At 39.8% G+C, this 6,916-nt stretch overlaps 1 protein-coding gene across 1 annotated transcript in view; it reads left to right on the top strand.

The window, feature by feature from the left end:
• Positions 1-5,050: 5,050 nt before the first annotated feature.
• LOC137658441 (Krueppel-like factor 5) overlaps positions 5,051-6,916 on the top strand; it is a 41,702-nt gene continuing 39,836 nt past the window's right edge. Inside the window, exon 1 of the mRNA XM_068393162.1 lies at positions 5,051-5,171. The gene's annotated coding sequence lies outside the window, so the exon portion shown is untranslated. The remainder of the gene's footprint in view (positions 5,172-6,916) is intronic.

Genomic DNA, 6,916 nt, shown 5'->3' with positions numbered 1-6,916 from the left:
GTAGAATCTAAATCCATTAATTTAGTGGTTAGAGGTCTAGTGACTCTACCAGTAATATTATCCTATCTGTAGTAACAGATATAGTTTTGGGTACAAGTAGTAACGTGCCTAGCCTGGAGCTTCAGGCTTTGGTATCAGCGATGGTTTTTGGGATATCAAAAGGGTAACTAAACAAGTGAGATGCGAGGTCGCCCCCATTACTTTGGGCTCATTAGTGTCATCTAGGTTTCATTCAACAAGTCTAGTCCCCATCATCACCTTATGACCATATTGCACCTCATGACCAAATTGATCTGATTTCATTTCCTTCAATAAGACATGATAATTGTATGAAAAATGTTTACTATTTTATCTTTGGAGGATGTTACTGCAGGCCTAAGAAATGTCCATGAAACATCGGTTGTTTTTGGCTGGTGGAGCACTACTCCCAGGGTGTCCTTGGATTCAGAGTTTAGACCTAATGCTGAGCATGCCATCTCAATCCAAGGACATCCTTGGCTGACCTCTGAAGTGTCAGCTACTCGTGTTAGTAGCACAGGTACTTCCAGGTATCTGCTACTTTTGAGATCTTTTCGAAGACATTTGTTGACTGCCAATGTGGCGGACACAACAGCAGACTTCCCTTCATAATGTGGCTAATAATGGTAAGGTGTACCAGTTAACTTCTGAACAAAGAGTGGCTGTCGTTGCACAGTTTCTGCTACTCAGCCACCAACCACTTACATGGGTTTCCCTTCTGTCTTGTGTAGTCTGGCCTGTTGCCTCTAGCAATGTCCTTCATCTGACTTTTTTTAAGAGTAGATTAAAATAACCAACATACAGTATATCAAGTGGGGAAAAGGGAGTCAAGTTACAGAAATGCTCCTGTTATTGCATTTACCAAGGGGTCAGAACCTGTCTCCCTGTTTAGGCTGCTACTGAATTGGATAGTAGAGATACATTGTGTGAGAGTTAGTGTCTGGTTTGGAATTTTTCAAACTTAATGCGTAAGACTTCTTTCAAACCTTTGCATTCTTGTGCAGTGTGGAATAAGGGGGGAGAGTGCTGGAAAGGGTAAATGCCAAGTCAGACACTTCTTTCGCTCTTAAAGGATGGATGCCCTCTAAGCATGTAATGCAACACCTTTTGAGTAGTGTTGCATTCTTTTGAACCGTAAGTGAGTTCACTTATCCTTTGTTATAATTTATTTTCCTGCTTCCAGCCACACAACCACCCAGAAACCTGACCTGAAGTCTTCTGTAATGACCCGTCTTCTGGAGGTGGTCAGGTTAGCTTGGGTAACTGATCAGGTTTTCTTTAGAAAGTTCCTTATAGGCAGACACCCCAATGCACTTGAGGTAGAAGCATAACCACAAAAGAGAGGCCAGACCTCTTTTAGAGTATTTTATTTTTTCTTACCAGCCGGTAGAAGACAACGGTCTGGCTAGACCTAATTCTGTGGCGAATGATGAGCGGGGAGTAGGTTTTGAAGGTGACAGTCTAGCTGTATAATCTCTGGTGGGAGGAATCCTCTCTCAATTCTTTGGCAACTAGTATGTCTTCAACCAGATCTATTGGTCCTTACTATTTTGCAAGTATAGTACTGTATCTGTTGATCTCTCCTTCACTCTGTCCTCTCAATCAATTGATCCACAGTTGTGGGCAAGTCTCGAGCCTCATGGGAAGAAATTGAGGAGTTGCCGGCCAAGTGAGCAGTGGAACAGTTCAGCCCTAGTGTTCTGCCATTAACATTTCTTGGTACCACAGTCTTCCAGGTACTGGAAATCTGCATTAAAAGTTTCAAGGTTGAACAAGTTCCTGATGGTCACAAAGTTTGCCATGAAAACTCCTTTGACAGTTCTGGCAGGATTGCGGAGAAGCCAATGAACCAGCCAGTAGCCAATGCACTCGAGGTATTAGCATATCCACAGAAGAGAGGTCAGACCTTTTGGAGTTTTTTTCTCTCTCTCTCTCTCTCTCTCTCTCTCTCTCTCTCTCTCTCTCTCTCTCTCTCTCTCTCTACCATAAGGTAGAAGACAACGGTCTGGCAAGACTTGATTCTGTTGCAGATGAAGAGTGAGTAGGAGGTTTTGAAGGTGACAGTCTAGCTGTATGGTCACTGGTGGGAAGAATCTTCTTTCAATTCCTTGGCAACTGCTAAGTCTTCAACCAGATCTGTTGGTCCTTCCTATTTTGCAAGAATAGTACTGTATCTATTGATCTCTCCTTCACTCTGTCCTCACAATCAGTTGATCCACAGTTGTGGGCAAGTCCTGAGTCTCATGGGAAGAAATTGAGGAGTTGCCAGCCAAGGGAGCAGTGGAACAGGTCAGCCCCAGTGTTCTGCCATTAACATTTCTTGGTACCACAGTCTTCCAGGTGCTGGAAACCTGCATTAGAAGATTCAAGGCTGAATATGTTCCTGATGGTCACTAAGTTTGCCCTCGAAACCCCTTTGACTCTTCTGGCAGCAGTGTGAAGTGAATAGTTGTCTTTAGTAGACCTGTCAAATGCCTATTTTTATGAGCTTCCTCCAGGTTCGAGGAAATACAACACCTAAGGTTTGTTTTAGGGATGTAAAGTGTTCCAGTTCAGGTGCCTTTGCTTTGGCATAAGAGTAGCTCTGTAGGTCTACATGATTGTTGCGGTACAGTTAGTGAAGCGGCATCATCTAGGAATGGTATTCTTTTGTGTTATATGCTCTCGTGTTTTGCATGTTATTTCCATATGCCTGTAACTACTTCGAGCTACTTGGTACAGGATTTATCATTAATGCATTAATACGGCTGGCTTGCTATTCCTCATATTTAGTAATTCGTGTAAATATTTTGAAGAATTATCTTTTCAGCTATTAATAAAATTCTGTGCATGTGTCCTTGCATTTTGTCTTTGTTGTTTGTCTTGCCTTTAAATATTGCTTGTCAGCTTTTAGTTTACATCCATTTCGACTTCCTTTCTTCCATCTTGATGTCCATCCTCAAACAACCTCTTTTTATCACTTTGGTGCTGAATTATCAGGAATAAGGTCCTCTGAAACTTGGAATTTTCAGCTTCTGGAAAAGAAGTATAAAAATGTCTCCCTTTTTACCATTTATGGACAGTAGATCCTGCTTTTGGCAGGCTTACAGCATTTCCTCCTTTCAGCCTCCTTTCTCATTCAGGTTAAGCACCCCTGTTTGCACCTATTGTGATATCAGATTTATCGTCTTGATAAGTGTTCATGTCAAAGTGGGAAACTTGCAAATTAATATAATGACTCCTCTATTACCTTATCACTCATGCTTCATTTTGCTTCATTGTTGGAGAAATCAACATTGTATGAAGGCAGTGCCATCAGTGCACTTTTGATGGTGTTGTGGGTCATTACTAAAGGTCGAAGAAACTGGCCTTTCTCCCCAAGCTGCATCCATTTTTTAGCCTTCTACCTTACCCCAATTTACCATTCTTTTCTTCTACTTTGCTGTCCAATCCTAATTAGATTTTATCATTGTTATTAGTATTAGTAATAGTACTAAGCTACAACCCTAGTTGGAAAGGCATCCTGCTATGAGACCAAGGGCCCCGACAAGAAATATAGCCTAGTAAGGAAATGAAATAAGGGAACATAGAATAGCATGTCTAAATGTAACCTCGAGCATGAGAACTCCAACCCAGTACATTGGAGGGCCATGATACAGAAGCTATGGGACTACCCATAAATAGAGAACAATGGTTTGATTTTTGAGTGTCCTAGAAGAGGTGCTTTCCATAACTAAAGTCTCTCCTACCATTATCAATTGGAAAGTAGACACTGAAGAATTATAATGCAGGAGTTAACCCCTTAAGTGAAGAAGAATTTTAAGGTATCTTAGTGCTGTCAAGTGTGTGTATGTAGGCAGGGGAAAAATGAACCATAACCAGAGAGCAATCCATTGTACTGTAATACTATTTTGGCCTGTCAAAGGACCCAATAATACACTAGTGGTAGCTGGTGCCTTTGCCCCCTGGTACTTGCCTTCAAAATGCATCTGTAAGGTTTTCCCCTCAGTTGTGTTTCGGTGATAATTTTTTTCCTCTCTCACTCTCTGGGCCTTATATTACAAATTCCTTACTTCATTTCTGAGGCATCGATGATGATGGTTTTATAAACCTGAGTTTTATAATTGGGAACTGTGATCTTCATTGTTGTGAACTGATCAGACATCCTTAAACAGTATTTAACCACCACCACATCTATTTGTTCAACTGCTTCTCACCTTAGAGAACTTTTTATCAATTCGAGACACCTCTCCTTGTGACTTAGGTTGAAATCTTAGGAGTTCCAGGTCAAAACAGTCTCACGTTTCTCTTGGTCTAGCACATCCTCTCCTGTCCACCAGCTTCCATTATTATTATTACTTAATAAGCTACAACCCTAGTTGGCCAAGCAGAATGCTATAAGCCCAGGGGCCCCAGCAGGGAAAACAGCCTAGTGAGGAAAGGAAACAAGGCAAAAAGTATTTTAAGAACTAACACATTAGAATAAATAATTCCTTTATAAACTATTAAAACTATAAACAAAACAAGAGGAAAAGAAATAAGAGAAAATTGTCCCTGAGTGTACCCTAAAGCAAGAGAACTTTAACCTAAGACAGTGGAAGACCATGGTACAGAGGCTATGGCACTACCCAAGACTTGGAGAACATTGATTTTGATTTTGGAGTGTCCTTCTAGAAGAGCTGTTTACCATAGCTAAAGTCTCTTTTCTACCCTTAGCAAGAGAAAAGTAGCCAGTGAACCATTACAGTGCAGTAATACTTAACACTTTGGTTCAGGCGCAATACCAGATTCAACTAAAATTTGAAAACTCTCCATTTAGAAAACATTCCAATTGGTTGTAGCTATGATACAATTCATGAAGTCTTTTATAGGTTTGTGGCAATCAAAGAAATTTTCATGGAGCTTATTGGTATTAAAGGATTTTGGGAAGCTTGGGTATTATTTTCAAGTGTTGAGATTGCTTTAAAAGCAAACAAAAAATTAAAGAGCATAACAATTGATAATTGTATGATTTTAGGGCTCTTTGTGATAAAGTACCAAGAAATCTGGATGCAGATAAATCTGAAGAAGTGATATAAAAAGTAATAGAACATAGACTTCCAGAAGTAAGAACCCCCAAGCCTCCAACATGGATCATTGCATCTGGGAAGATTGATAATTACAACTATTACAAGGTGAGTAAATTTATACAAAAAAGTTGGTTTAATTAGCAAGTAAGAATATTAGTAGATATGGTAAGCAATTCTTTTTTTATCAATTCTAAATCAGATACTCAAGCCCACATGCTTTGTGGCATAAAGATTGAAGACACTGATCCTATTGAAAATATTAAACCACACATGAGCTTCAATTACATTAAAGGAGTAGTTTTCGATAGTGACCTATATGAGTTCTCGGAACCAGAAATTCTGGATATGTGCCTTTCTAATGTTTGGAAAGTAAATCAGTATGATCCCCAATGCAAGTATGATAGTTTTAACATTTGAAACCCCTGTTATACCTGATCATGCAAGTATAGAGAATGAAAGAGTACGTGTTCGAGAATATGAACCTAGGCTTATACAATGCTTCAATTGTTTAAAGTATGGTCACCCATCCCGGTACTATAATAATACGAAGGTCTATATTAACTGTTCTTTGTTAGAATATGGCCAATACAACAGAGATACAAACTGTAAAGAACATCTTGAATCAAACAATAAAAGTTTTAGAGAATACAAGAAAGAAGAAGATGCGATCTTGAAAGCAAATGCTGAATATATTAGTGTAGGCCATGCTAAGAATTTACTTTTTCGCCAACTTAATTTTACTTAAGCTATTAAGGGGCCACCAAAAACAATAATCCACAACTTACTACCACAGGGGGACCAGTGTTAGAACCTGTCCCATCAGCTGCATGTTCCTTAGTTGTAGTGGCCCAGCCATCTGGGTCAAGTGCTCGACATGTTAAAGCCAGGTGACAAACTTGCAAAGAGGTCAAGATGGCTTCCACCACCAAAAGTACTACCACAAACAGTATCCCCATCAGATGCATCTCCCCTAGAGGTGGTAGCCCAGCTTTCTGCATCAAGTGCGCAACCTGTTGAAGTTTGAGCATCATCCCCCAAGGAAGTTAATATGGCTCCCACCACCTCTAAAGTATTGTCTCGGGCAGAGTCTATACCTGACTTAATGGAGATTGAAAAACAAGAGCTTCCCAAGAGGAAAAGGTCCCCCTTGTCCTCACCTTCATCTACAACCAGTAAGTGCCTTCCCACTCATGGTATATATAAAGATAATGGAAAGAAAGAAAAGAATGTGGTGCTCTAATAAAGCCTTCCATCTCTAGGCCTTACATGGCTTCATCTGAGAAGTCCCAAAAGACAAATGAGACAAAGAAAATAGTAATAAAAGATAATGTCCATCATCCAGTGGAGCTGCAGAGGTCTAAATACTAAGTGCATTGATAAAATAAAAACTTTAACCAGAGACTTGGATGCAAAGATAATTTGTCTACAGGAAACTAAGATCAGTGACAAATCATTTGATCTTGGAATCGATTATAACTTTTGTAGATCCCCTCCTTTCGAGCTGCAAGAGCTCATGGTGGCACAGGTTTTACTGTTCACAAGTCTGTAAAATTTGAAACCATCCCCCTCAATACACCACTACAGGCATGTGCTGTTAGAACACATATCAGAAAAAAATTACTTTATGCTCGTATATCTTGAACCCTCTTTAGAACTTTTTCCTTTTAGACCTTGTTGGGAACCCAAGAAGTCTTAGACTCTGACCTCCAAGACTTGATGAATCAGCTCCCTGTACTTTTTATTTTAATGGACGATTTTAATGTAAAACATACTTTATGGAGTGGAAATGTGTGTGATGAATGATGGTTCTCCAACTAGGTATAATGTATTCCACTACTCTACATCAGCCA

Source organism: Palaemon carinicauda, chromosome 19, assembly GCF_036898095.1.
Source record: "Palaemon carinicauda isolate YSFRI2023 chromosome 19, ASM3689809v2, whole genome shotgun sequence".
Taxonomy (NCBI): Eukaryota; Metazoa; Arthropoda; class Malacostraca; order Decapoda; family Palaemonidae; genus Palaemon; species Palaemon carinicauda.
Note: the sequence above shows the minus strand (reverse complement) of the source record. Positions and strands in the feature narration are given on the sequence as shown.